General features: G+C 41.6%; 2 long non-coding RNA genes across 10 annotated transcripts in view; one reads left to right on the top strand and one right to left on the bottom strand.

Annotated features, from left to right (window-relative positions):
• The window catches only part of LOC308458350, a 156,579-nt gene that overhangs the window by 119,476 nt on the left and 24,960 nt on the right, over window positions 1-12,143 (bottom strand). The window lies entirely within an intron of this gene.
• The window catches only part of LOC308458506, a 42,474-nt gene continuing 30,990 nt past the window's right edge, over window positions 660-12,143 (top strand). For both annotated transcript variants that reach the window (XR_013977495.1, XR_013977496.1), the window contains exons 1-2: window positions 660-720; window positions 9,656-9,755. This is a non-coding gene — a long non-coding RNA (uncharacterized lncRNA). The remainder of the gene's footprint in view (window positions 721-9,655; window positions 9,756-12,143) is intronic.

Here is a 12,143-nt window from a genome sequence, read left to right on the forward strand (position 1 = left end):
CATATTTGTTTGAGAAATAAGGTTGGCAGAATGAATGGCCATGCATGTCTGATGCTGAAGTAAAGCACATTTGTGCCTAATTCATTGGAGAAATTGTTCAAGAACAGTTCATCTGTGTGGAAAATACAAGCCTTGTAATGCTGCCAAGATCAGTGAGACCTTTGGTGATCAGCTAAGTAAATATTAGTCATGCAAGTTAGAACTGCCCTAGAGTGACTTTAACTCACACAATGAACCTCTCTAACATTGCAGGCTATTCTGGAGGGAATACGGTACATTAAATATCCTTGTTTGGTCTAATTCCTTTACTCCTCCACTATTTTGTCTTCTCCCATTGACCTATGCCACTTAGTTTGCATTTAGTGCATGCTGCATTTAGTGTGTGCTTTCCTAAGGCACATGCTATATTTTCGGAAAGAGAATGCGGGGTATATATCTTTTCATAGTCCCACTTATACAAGTAACATTTGAAATGTCAGTGTGACCTGTTCAACATTCTAACAAAAGATTACTAAATTTTACATGGAAAAATAACTGTAATGGGCACTTTATTTCAAATTACTTCGGCACAAAATGAGAACAGCATATCTGTGAAAAGCTCTCCAGCTGTAACATTCCAAAGTTGCTACCATATGAACGGCCACAATCGCATAGAGAATCTCCACACAGCTGTCACCAGGAATGTGTAGTGGTGGCCTGAAAACTCTTAGAGTGACAGAGGTAATCTGTGTGCTATGACTTGCCATATGTTACAACTGAAGTGTGAGTGATGAACTTGCCACAGGGATGCTGCTTCTGGTGGCATCCTCTTGGGCAGATTAATGCTAAACTATGCATTCAGGGAATGCTCTTTGAGGTTGATGAAAAAACTGTAAACATTGTTATTAATATTTAAATGGCAGTGAAGTTGAACTTGCACACCAACCAAAATCAACTGTTCATTAAAAATCTGGATGAAACTGATTCTGGGCTACCCTATGATGAGATGGTCTGAACCTGAAGTTTGGGCTGCCCTGCAATGAGATGGTCTGGACCTGATTTCAACTCTTTATAGTGCCTTTTGTTTCTTTATGGATTTTGAATGAATTATTAACACTTTTACATTACTATCTTTGGCTGTTGTGTTCTTGACCCTTCATCCAAGAGCCTGCAAATGGTTTCAATAGTACAGGAGAAGTTAAATGACTTGGCCTCCCTGCCACAACTCCCCCCCCCCCAATGCTAATTGTATGCTTATCTCTACAATTATAAAAGCAGGTGATTTGGAGGTGAGGCATGTAAGGCAATGCAGTTATATAGGGCATTACATATGCACCTACTGTTCCAGGGGAAAATACCCTATTATATTCATACGAATTTTAAACATGCAGTTTTAAAAATCCTCATTTATCAAATCAACTTCCCCAGTAATATTCCAGTTCAGCTATGAGTACACATAGCAACTCAATTTCATATCTAAATTAAATTTCATAGTGAATTGCCAGGCAGGCTGAGAATGAATTAAATAAAAACATGTCACATTCTTTTGCCCATCTTTGATTATAATTCCTTCCCAACCTAGTGCCCCCCAGATGTTGTTGGCAAATCACAATCTGGCCTACTGGTTGGTTTGATTGGGCCCCTGTGGCAGTTTATTTTCTGGGGTAAAATCCTAAAAAAAGCTCAGCAACTCCAATCCTCAACAACTTTGGTTGGCCCTCTTTGAAAAAAGTTTGGACACCACTGGATTACAACTTCTATCAGCCCCAGTTACCACAGCCAATAATCTGGGATGGTGGGAGTTGTAGTCCAATATTATCTAGAGGTCACCAGCTTGGGGAAGGCAGGATACATACTTGATAGCCATTATATTTAGTTGTTATATGTCTCTGTGTTCTTTACATTGTATGTGCCATATCAGAGGCTTTCAAGGTGGCTCATAGTTAAGCATTTTGACTTTTCCACAAATACTGTGCATTGTTCATGTCATTATGTAAAAAGTATCAAGCTAGGATAAACAGGTGGTGTTGCTATTCCTCCGGGGCCTCCGGCTCCTGAGTCTGGCACTGCTCCAGCAGCTTCTGGTAGCCGAGGGCGCCACTTGCCGCCACCATCACCACCACTGGCATCTTCACGCCCGCTCCAACCCAGGCCAGCAGGCAGTGGGATGTTTCCTCCAAGATGGGCAGGCAGGCAGGCACTCTCACCAGTCTCCCTCCGCTTCCAGCCCAGAGAAGCATCTTGACTTTTAACACAACTACCATATAGCAGGAAAGCTGTCAGACCATCCTGGGCTCTTCTCTACAAATAATGAGTTTACTACAAACCAAATTGGACAGCAGTCTGATTTACATGGTCATCATGTGTTACGGTATTTCAAGTAAGCTTTGTCTGCTACCCAATCTAAAAATCAGCAAGCTGCTGTTTCAACTCTTTCTACTAGAGCATTCATCCACTTCAAAGTTAAAGCTAGTTCTTTAAATTAAAGTCTCTCCTTTCCAGATTTATTTCTCATTGACTCTATAATTATATAATTAAAGCTAATATAAGTAATTTAAACATTTAATTTATTTAATGGCATTGAGGAAAGTGTTTAAGGTCAAAGGAGACCTAAGGTCTTGGAGTCTAGCTGAAGTCATGATTCATGAGTGAATTTTCAAGCAGTGATTCTAGTTAGTTAGGTGTCATTGCAAGGCTAATGATCAAAGGTCTTAAAGAGACAGCAGCAGTCACTTTGCTCTGCTGTTCAGAATTGTGTGAGAGTTAATATATGTTTAAGAGCAGCAGAACTTGAAGTATTTCTACCATACAATAGGGCACATAGGAGGACATTTAAGCCTCACCCCTTCTCACTTACCCACATTCATTTAAACAGCTCTAGGTATTATATTCAAAAGCTTTTTGTAAAAAAGAAAAAAAATACTGAATTGAGCTTTGGCAGGATATTTGCATAAATACTGGGGCTACAATATTTCGTTAATTACGCTGCGATCCAAAACATACTAAGAGATCCAACCAAAACTAAGAGTAAGTCCCAGGGACTAACTTCTGAGAATCACAGAACCATAGAATTTTAGAGTTGAAAGGGACCTTGAGGGTCATCTAGTCCAACCCCCTGCAGTGTTGAAATATTTTGCCCAACAAGGGGCTCAAACATACACACACACAACTCTGAAATTAAGAGGCTCATGCTCTACCGGCTGAGGTATCCCAGCTGTCGAAGATACACATATTTGTATTTCCAATGCTCTGTATTTTGAAGTTTTGAATGTCTGCTGTGTGTCACTTTGGGCACAGCCAGTTGTAGAAAAGCGGCATATAAATAAAATCAGTCAGTCAGTCACAGGTATCAGCCAATCAGTGCTGAATTCAGACACATACTTCCAACTTCCAGAACGTCCCTCCCTGAACTCAGCCCTAAAAAGTACATGTATGAATGAAATATAATGAGTGCACTTTTAAAGCAATCTTACCACCAAAAATATGTAGGTCTGCAGTATCCTGAGATAGTCCTTGCTATAACATGTGCATTCATCATCTAAAAACACAGGATGCATGCTTTTCCCCCTGAAAGCTATTATTTTACTGATGCACAAGTGTATGTAGATCAGATTAACTGATTGACTAATCCTCATGCAATTGATTAACATTTCTTTAATCAGGTGACAGAGCCAATGAATATGCATAAATTTGTGCCACTTGATGCAGAAAGAAATTAGCCCTAAGTGCCTTCCTCTATCTCATGCAGAGATTGTGTTTTAAGTTGCTTCATTACAAGCTAAGAATAGTGATAAAGTTCAAAAATGCAGATACGATGCAGAAGACATTTTAGGAAGTTTTTTAATTAATTTAATAAATAATAATAATCACTCAAAAATGTAGTCTCTACCAAGATCCGGGCCCTTGAATCAATTTAGATTATTATACAAAAGGGTGCTGTCATGTTCTGAGGATTATGGGTGCCTACATATGAATACCATCGGGTCTGCTTAACCGTCTGACTGTATGAGCCATTTTAAGTAAAAGAAAAACCTACAACTCCAAAAATGATTCTGAAATAGCATTTATTCCATGCTCCAAAATGTTTCCCCTTCCCAACAAGCCTCTGTTCCCTCATGTTTGATTGGAGCTACAGTCAATTTGTTCTCATCCAACTCATTACTCAGATGCTGAATAAGTAATAATACTACGGGGCCAGTTTTTGATGAAAATAAGATCTAAGGCTAAATATTATCAGTGTTTCAATAATGGTGCTATCTTCTTAGTAGCTTGTTTAAACAGGACATTTAAAAAAATAAACCTTCTGAGTAGTCTTGTGCGACAGGCGCGTCGGCACTTTTTCTTCTCGCACCGGTGGACCCGCTCTCACTCAGATAAATTATGCCCCCCCCTACTGAACAACCCTTTCCCCAAAGGTTTCTTTTCCTTTCCTCTTAAAATTCTAGCCCAGAGTATCCTGCAGAGGGGACCTCTGTGAGGGGATAACTAGTAAGTTTTCTTTAAATAAACAATAAAGATTTATTTAAGGCAAGACAGTCTATAACACACATGGATTATACTTAAGTTACTTCAAGAATACAGTGCGATTTTCACTTTATTCGTCCTCTGTGGGTTTTGAGTTATAGGTTTGGTTCCTTTATATGGCGATACTTTCTTTCAGTTATCCACCCCCTTTAACACTCTTGCTCCTGAGGTACTTTAAGTAATAGACCAAAGGGCTCTCCACACCCCCTCCCTTTACAGTACTCGGTTTGGGAGTTTCTTCTTTTCCTTAGAAGAATCTCTCCCCTCCAGACTAGATTTGAGTCCCAAGTAGGCTGCTCCTTTCCAGCTCCTACTTCTAAGGCTCAACGTCTGCCTCCCAGTAAAATTCTGGTCTATTCCTCCTACATGACACCACACTCTGTCCTTCACAATACACTCAAAGTGAATGTTTCTACCCAGAACCAACTCTTTCTCCCATTCTCTCTTTATACCTCAACCTGTCTCCCTATCTCCTAACCTCTCCAACCTCAATTCCAACCCTCCAAAACCAACCCCCAATTCCTAACTCCCTGTCTCTCCTCAAATCCTCTCCTTTTAAACTCTCCCTCCTGAAACCACAGCCAATCAGAGGCTGCCGTTCATTAACCATTTGCTGGCAGGGAAAGAAAAGAAGAAGAAAAAGAAACACCTGTTGATTCAACTGGTCCAGCAAAATGAACTTTTCCATCACAGTCATGATGTCTGAGCCTCATGCAGAGGTCTTTCAAGTGGCAATAGGACATTCTTTTTTCAATGATACTTCAGTTATGGCTTGATGACAGAAGCATATTACTTTGGGCTTGAATTAGAATATATCATCTGTGTTGCTTCATTCATTAGTCTAACATTTCATAGTGAGGAAGGATGCAAATGAATTTGGGGAAACTATTAGAAGCTGGAATAATCAATGGACTAATTAATATGTCTTAGCTACTAATTTTTAGAGGGATGTGGGTGGTGCTGTGGGTTGAACCACAGAGCCTAGAACTTGCCAATCAGAAGGTCAGCAGTTCGAATCCCCGCGGCGGGGTGAGCTCCCATTGCTCGGTCCCTGTTCCTGCCAACCTAGCAGTTCAAAAGCACGTCAAAGTGCAAGTAGATAAATAGGTACCATTCCGGTGGGAAGGTAAATGGTGTTTCCGTGCACTGCTCTGGTTTGCCAGAAGCGGCTTAGTCATGCTGGCCACATGACCCGGAAGCTATACGCTGGCTCCCTCGCCCAATAAAGTGAGATGAGCGCCGCAACCCCAGAGTCGGCCACGACTGGACCTAATGGTCAGGGGTCCCTTTACCTTTACCTTTACTAATTTTTAGAGCTGCACAAGGAATGAGTCAGAAGAACCATCAAAGATTTTATACACACACACACACACACACACACACACACACACATGTTTAATCCTTTTGTCTGGTTAGTTCTACATATCACACCTCTTCCACTGAACTAGCCATGTTTGGAGCCTCAGTAATCAATAAATGATCTTTCCTGGGCTCTTGGTAAATGAAGCCTTGAAGCTAACAATCTTGATCAACTATTTCAATTCACCTGAGGTCCCCCCCCCATGTCACAGGGTTTGTTACTTGGTTCAACATCAGGGCAGATTTCATGGCTACCATGGGGCTGGCCCAACATGTCATTGTCCCAATGCATGTGGCAATCTACACACTGGACCTTGTTTTCTCAACTGGGCATGAAGAGAGTGATCTGAAAGTTGGGGATGTTTACATCAGTTTCTTGTCATGGTCAGATCACTTCCTGTTAAGATTTAGGCTTTCAGCACCTTTACCCTCTGCAGAGGTAGGGGACTTACTAGGATGGTCTGCCCTCAGAGGCTGATAGATCCAATGGGTTTCCAGAATGCTCTCGGAGATTTGTCTGGATGCTATGACTGGCACTCCTGTCAAAGCCCTGGCCAACCTCTGGAACGTCCAAATGACTCGGGCCATTGACACTATTGCTCCTGAGCACCCTTCTCCTGCTTCATGGAGCCCGCTTAACTCAACAGTATACTCCAGAACTTAGGGCAATGAGACAAGCTGGAAGACAGCTTGAATGCAACTGGAGGAAACCCCAGTCAAATACAACTGAGCTCTGGTGAGGGTTCATCATCAAGCCTACTTAGTGGCAGTGAAGGCAGCAAAGAAGGTATACTTTGCTGCTTTCATTGCATCCTCACTATGCTGTCCATCAGAGCTTTTACAGGTAGTACAGGGCCTTTAACAGTCTTGATCTATGGATGTGGTAGAACCAACACTAACTCTGTTTGTTGTTGTTGTTAATTGTTATCATTATTATTGGTTTCTATTGATTTATTGGTTTGTTGCTTGTATGTGACATTTTGTTTTTAATGTTTGATGTTTTGTTTTTTAATATGTTGTAAGCTGCCCAGAGTGGCTGGGGAAACCCAGCCAGATGGGCAAGATGGAAATTAAAACATTATTATTATTATCATTATGACTTGTATGCAAAGCATTTTGAAGACAAAATTGCTTGCAACCACTGAGATCTTGACTCCACTGTTACATCAGATGAATCTCGAGGTGTCCAGAGCACTGTCTAGTCCTGTTATGTTGGATGAGTTTGTTAGTAAGGCTCAAGGACATGGGCAAGGTGCTTGGATTGGTCAGGGCGATCATTTGTGCTCTAGACCCTTGTCCCTCTTGGCTGATAAAAACTAGCAGGAAGGGGACAGCTGGCTGGGCCAGGGAAGTGATTAATGCTTCCCTGCGAGAGGGGGTAGTCCAGAGCTTTCCAAACTGTGTTGCAACACATTACGTAGTGTGTCAGCTGCAGTGTATAGGTGTGTCACGGAAACACTCCCCACGCTCCTCCGGGGCTAGAAAGGGGTTAGTTTAACCTCAGAAAAACTGAATTACTGTGTCATGAAATGATGCACATCTAAAAAGTGTGTCACCACATGAAAAGTTTGGAAAGCTCTGGGATCAGCCCTGCCTGCATGAAGAAGGCAGTGGTAAAACCATTCCTTAAGAAACCCTCCCTGCATTTGGCCAGTTGCCAATCTGCCCTTCCTGGGCAAGGTTCTTAAGCAAGCAATATTGGAGGAAACTGATGTTCTAGATCCATTCCATTTCAATTGGAGTTTAGGCCCAGTTTTGGCACAGAAACTGCTTTGGGTACCCTGTATGGTTTAAATGCCCCAGAAAATATGATCCCAGTACAGAAGACATTGCCCACTATACCTAGGGATGGCCAAATAAAAGACAGGGCTTCCTAATGTGAGTAAGAGAGATAGTCAGCAGGTGTAACTTGTATGACAAATTAATCTACTGAAATTCCTCTTCTGTGCAAAAATTAAAGGTGCAAGAGCCTTGTGCTGTTCTTCACCTGACCACCCTAGCTACTCCAGTGTGATGACACAAAGCACAATATTACTTGCAGTACGCTGAGAAACTGGTGGAAAAGTTTAGGACATAACTATCCACAGACAGTAGTCCTAGTGAGTAAATATAGTTTGCACCAAGATCTATAGATGATGGTGATGCTGTCTGCCAGGAGCTGACTGCTGTCTCAAGCTAGCAGGAAGATAGGAAAAGTACTTTTTGTCCTGTTTGCATTAGACACAAAACCCACAATACATAAAGATGCTACTTTTCTAGCCAATCTTGTTCATTGCCTGATATGCTGCTTATGTAATTCTAAGTATTTAGTGTTGATTTTTAATGTGCTTATCCAAAGCATTAATTCCTATCTAATTAATTTGCAGCTAAATAGTTGACATGTTTGATTTGAGAGGATACTGGAGGAGGATGGCAACACCTCTGGCCATGCAGCAAACTAGCAAAAATGAACCTTTTCACACACACACACCAAATTTAAACTGACAACTAAAAACCTCTTAGTTGCTCCCAATGCCTAATCCAATTTTTGGTTCAGGGGCAAATAGTGTAAAAAATAAAAGGATGCATACAGCTAAGGAGAGTGTCTTTCTTTCCTTTCCTTTAAAGGATAAATTAGGGCATGTCCCCCACCCTTTTGCTGGAACTATTTATCTTCATGCCCTTTAAGCAAGAATCGCTTCTTAGTTTGGACTGCATGACTGCGATTATGCATAACTACAGAGTTAAACATTATGATGAGACACATAATTTATTTCTTCAGTAATTTGTGTGTGAGAGAGAGAGTGAGTGAGAGAGAGAGAACAAGAACTATTGCAAGCTTCTTTTTGCAGCCTGCAAATTTTCTCTCTCTCTCTCTTTCCTATTGACCACTTGTTAAATCTTTTTGTTTGTTTCCCGCCATTCCCCAGGGACCGGCAGACAGACAGCCTTGCCAGATTCATTTTCTGATCAAAGCTGTTTGATTTGGTCAATTTTGCCACATTGGAGACGTTCTCTATTACAGAGATAAATAGCCTTGGGCTAACTGTCAACGAAAACTTGTAAGCTAATAAATTATTCCAATTTCTTCCTGCGGATTTCTCTGGAGACAGCCCTAGGAAATACACTTTTTGATTAGTAAATTTCTCTGTGTGTGTGTCTGGACATTCAAATGTGTCGACTTTGATTAGCACCATTGCTTTTCAAGTAGACGCTGGCTGAGGGGCTGTCAGTTGCAGGCAGCCCTGATGCATAATGCATCAACTGGGCCCGGAAACAAGGAGCCTCATCCAAGGCTAGAAAGGCGGGAAAATTGCCCCAACAACCCTTTGCCACCTAGGGAGCTCTCCAAGTTGCAAAGATTTTTTGGCATTGGACAACACAAAACCAATGTGATCAGCTGGAACTGCACCAAGGGCTTGGATGCTCGTCATGGGGCAAACACTTGTATAAGGTGCCCTGAGGAAATTAACAGACCTCAACCAAGCCACTCCTTCCTTTTAAACCAGACTCTGATGCTCCTTGCCTCCCACCTCCATCCCAAGGAGGATCAAATTTTGCTTCACCTCCTACTTGGATTTCCTTTTGTCTGTTGTTTGCCTACTCCAGGTTGTTATAAAAACAATATTTTGGCTATAACAAATCAATCGGTGCGTGTGAACACAAACACACAGATCATTTATCAACGGCAAAATACCCTAAATTATGACCTTTCTAAAACCTATCAGAAGGGCAAGGGAATGCATAACGTAAATTAAACTTTGAAGGGTCAGCGGTTTTTACTTTCACTATTCATCTTTCTTTCACCTTATAGGTTTAAGAACAAGAGTGCTGTGTAATTACATTTCAATGGGGTGCAGCGGTTCATTATTCTCTGCTATACCAATCTACTGCAACATTTCCAATGCAGTCAGGTACGTTTGAGCAGATATTAGTTAGTGTAAGAGCACACTTGCTCTTTTGGACTGATAACATCTTTTAATGTGGAGCAGGGCAATCATCTTCAAAGAACTAGTAGGAAAGGGGGAGGGAGGGAAAAGATGGGGAAATATGAAACAAAATCAATGTACCTGTTTATATTTTCTTTCAAAAAGCCAAAGTACTCTAAGACTTTCTTTCTTTCTTTCTTCCCTTGCTATTATTTGGCTTTTCCAGTCCTTTTCCCTCCTTCCATTTTGTTCTTATGCTGGAGCCTACACCACTGGTGGAGACAGGTGACTTCCAATCACAATGTCAAAAAATGCCAGATTTTTTTGTGTATCTGATGGCATGAATCCAAGAGAGACCCAGGCAATAGCCTTGCAATTTGGCCACCCAGAATTTGCACTGAGCATAGCAGCAAATGAATGATTTGAATGACAAGGCCATAAAGCAGCAATTCCTAGAATTAGCTTTGTCCTGTTGAATTCAACAAAACTGATACCTATGAGCTAAAGATCTGTGCTATCAAAGTCTGTTGGAAACACCAGATTAGTTCCTTACCCTTGGTTGGTGAAGCAGTCAGTATACTTCTATTTACAGTGGTACCTCGGGTTACATACGCTTCAGGTTACACATGCTTCAGGTTACAGACCCCGCTAACCCAGAAATATTACCTCGGGTTAAGAACTTTGCTTCAGGATGAGAACAGAAATTGTGCTCCAGCGGCGCAACAGCAGCAGGAGGCCCCATCAGCTAAAGTGGTGCTTCAGGTTAAGAACAGTTTCAGGTTAAGAACGGACTTCCGGAACAAATTAAGTATTTAACCCGAGGTACCACTGTACTGGGCTTGCAAGTCTTAGGGTCAAGATATGTCAACATATAAAAGCATTTCACTTTAAGTAGCCTGAGTATCCTTGCCTAAATCTGCAACCCTAGACAGGCTTCATTCATTTTTATGGGAACAAACATGTTTATAGGTTCACAATCTTAAATTAACTGAATAGAGATTCAATGGAGCCTTCATTTTCCACCTACTTTTAATCAAAGTCATAATGTTTTCACTATGGTGACCCATTTCACTATGACCTCTGTAATAAGCTACTGTATTTAGTTTATCCAAATTCCTGATCTTTTATAATCCCTCAGACTTTGGGGGATGTAAACGCATAACTGCAGGACCACAGTGTTTGAAAGGACTTAGGAGTCACCAAGCTTTCTGTCCAAAAGCAGCATCTCTTATTAGACAGTTCCTTTTAAAAAGGCAAAGGGCACTCTCATATAATCTTAGTGCTATATTCTGGCGCTTCAGACAAGGCTACAGGCAAGAAATAATTGTAAAAATCAATCCAGATGGTTAAACGTAAAGAGCTAAGCCAAAAGATACAGAGGAAGGCAACTGTCCCACATATGAAGCTAGTTAGTTTATACTCAGCCAGGCTGTTGATCTATCTGACTGGCAGTCTCAAATAGAGGGTCTCAAGTTCCGTTAAATACAGTTGACTCCCCACTTATGTGGGGTTACGTTCTGGGGCCCTGCATGCATAAATTAAATCACGTAAAGTGGGGAGCGCCCTCTAAACACTCTTCAGACGCTGTCTCTGCCACTCTCTTTTCAATACATACCAAAAAATATTGTATCCAAAAATATCCACAACTAGAAATGACGCTCTGGGGCTGGCAGGAGGCTGCAAGTCATGCAGGCTGCTGCTCCACTATGCCACACATCCGCTTTTAGGTGGAGAAGCTGAACAACATAAACAAAGCCCTGTGATGCCTCTGTTCTCTTCATAGCTTTGTCCACCCTCTTTGGGCTCCTGGGAGGGTCTCTTCATGAGCCACAAGGACTCTCCAGCTCTCTCCCACCATTTCTGGATTTGAATTGTTTATTCCCTGGCATCACACGTATACACAGCCGCACACGAGTAGAACACACATAAATGGGAGGGCTGAAAATCTATATTCAAATACCTATTAACTGTCTCAAATAATATTCCTGCATTATCCCCAAAGTTTCATTGAGTTCAAAGCATTACTTAGCCAGTAAGCATCTTAAATATATTATGGTTCCTCTTGAACAGGAGTGGAGAAACTTTTTCAGTCCAAGGGCCACATTCCCTTCTGGTCAACCTTCCAGCGGTGGGTGGGGCCAGAGAGAAGAGTGGGAAGAGCAACTAATATACATGCTGTCTCCATACGGTAGGCTGCTTTCTACACAAACCCCTCTCTGTCCTCCATCCAGCAAAGCAAGAGACATTGTCAGCATTCAAGGACACATTCCAGTCAGCCAAAAACATTAAGAGATAGTGTGAGACGGAAAAAGAGACAGCCCCAGGGGTCGCCTGAACCCTTATATCCCAGCTAGATCACTGAAAACATCTGCA

The sequence above is a fragment of the Podarcis pityusensis genome (genome assembly GCF_964106645.2).
Source record: "Podarcis pityusensis genome assembly, chromosome: 11".
NCBI classification, from domain to species: domain Eukaryota; kingdom Metazoa; phylum Chordata; class Lepidosauria; order Squamata; family Lacertidae; genus Podarcis; species Podarcis pityusensis.